The 1,805-nt window shown below is 44.5% G+C and overlaps 1 protein-coding gene across 3 annotated transcripts in view; it reads right to left on the bottom strand.

Annotated features, from left to right (window-relative positions):
- LOC111146475 (metadherin) overlaps positions 1–1,805 on the bottom strand; it is a 60,345-nt gene that overhangs the window by 6,547 nt on the left and 51,993 nt on the right. The gene's annotated exons all lie outside the window — the stretch shown is intronic.

Consider the following 1,805-nt stretch of genomic DNA (forward strand, 5'->3'; position numbering starts at 1 on the left):
AGAGAGGCAGGCAGAGAGAGAGGAGGAAGCAGGCTCCCCGCTGAACAGAGAGCCCGATGCGGGGCTCGATCCCAGAACCCTGAGATCATGACCCGAGCTGAAGGCAGCGGCTTAACCCACTGAGCCACCCAGGCGCCCCTCTGAACCTTAATTTCTTCCCTCAACTATAAAATAAAATGTGCCTAGATAATTTCTAAGGTCCTATCCAAGCTTTACCATTTCCATTCTTAGGCCTTCAGGCTTTATTTTTTAAAAGATTTTACTTATTTATTTAACACCGAGAGAGAGAGCGAGGGAGAGAGAGAGAGACACACACACAGAGAACACAAGCAGGGGGAGCGGCAGAGGGAGAGGGAGAAGCAGGCTCCCATCCCAGGACCCTGGGATCATGACCTGAGCTGCAGCCAGACGCTTAACCTACTGAGCCACCCAGGTGTCCCAAGGCCTTCGGACTTAAAATAAAAAGTTTCAACAAAGCAATTATAAAGCATGTTACATGCTTAGGTATGTGAAACAAATATGAACTACAATATATTAAACAGGACCATCATTGCTTGTTGTATCGTTCTTTAGTCAACACACACACATGAACAACTGGCTAGGATGAGCCTGAAAGTCTTTAGCCAGTACTGGTAGTTTATAAAACTTGTTCAGGATGGTAGTGGGTTTAAACAGTAACGGAAATTTTATTGTGAATTTAAATGGAATGAATAGCTCTGGAAGCACGTATGTAAGATTTGCAATCTGTACAAAATTAATGTGAGGACATCAGTTAGTTTTAAACTAAGCTATACTTGAACAGTAAAGACGCCCACCAACCATGCATCCTCAACTAAAAAGAACAAATTCCCGGGCGCCTGGGGGCTCAGTGGGTTAAGCCTCCGCCTTCGGCTCGGGTCATGATCTCAGGGTCCTGGTTTCTAGGCCCGCATCAGGCTCTCTGCTCAGCGGGGAGCCTGCTTGCCAACCCCCCCCCCCACCGCCTACCTCTCTGCCTATCTGTGATCACTCTCTCTCTGTCAAATAAATAAATACAATCTTAAAAAAAGTAAAATAAAAAATAAAAAGAACAAATTCCCAAATGTATTACAGATAGGATACTATGTTCTATGAACCTGACAACAGAATTTCATGGTGTCTCATTTAATTCTCTAAGCAGCCTCCACAGTTAAGCCACTTGTGCAAAGAAAAACAAATGAATAAAAACAACTAGTAAATGGCAAAACTGAAATTTGAATGGAGATCTGACTCCAAAGCCTGTATATCTACTGTTATTTATTTATTTAAAAGATTTATTGATTTGAGAGAGAGAGAGAGAGAGAGGGAGAGGGAGGGAAGGGGAGAGGAAGAGAGTTTCCAAGCAGACTTGGCAGAGAGCCGGATGCGGAGCTCAATCTCGTGACCTGAGATTATGACAGAAGCCAAAACCAAGAGTCAGATGCTTAACCAGCTGTGCCACCCAGGTGCCCCATACTCACTGTTATTTTTTTAAGGTTTTATTATTTTATTTAGACAGAGAGAGACACAGTGAGAGAGGGAACACAAGCAGGGGGAGTGGCAGAGGGAGAAGTGGGCCCCCCGCGAAGCAGGGAGCCTGATGTGGGGCTCGATCCCAGGACCTTGGAATCATGACCTAAGCCAAAGGCAGACACTTAATGACTGATCCACCCACGTGCCCCCTCACCGTTATTTTTAAAAACATATCAAACATTTTTTTTTTTTTAAGATTTTATTTATTTATTTGTCAGAGAGAGAGAGAGGGAGAGAGAGCAAGCACAGGCAGACAGAATGGCAGGCAGAGGCAG

Source organism: Enhydra lutris, unplaced genomic scaffold (assembly GCF_002288905.1).
Source record: "Enhydra lutris kenyoni isolate GAN:26980312 unplaced genomic scaffold, ASM228890v2 scaffoldscaffold14, whole genome shotgun sequence".
Taxonomy (NCBI): domain Eukaryota; kingdom Metazoa; phylum Chordata; class Mammalia; order Carnivora; family Mustelidae; genus Enhydra; species Enhydra lutris.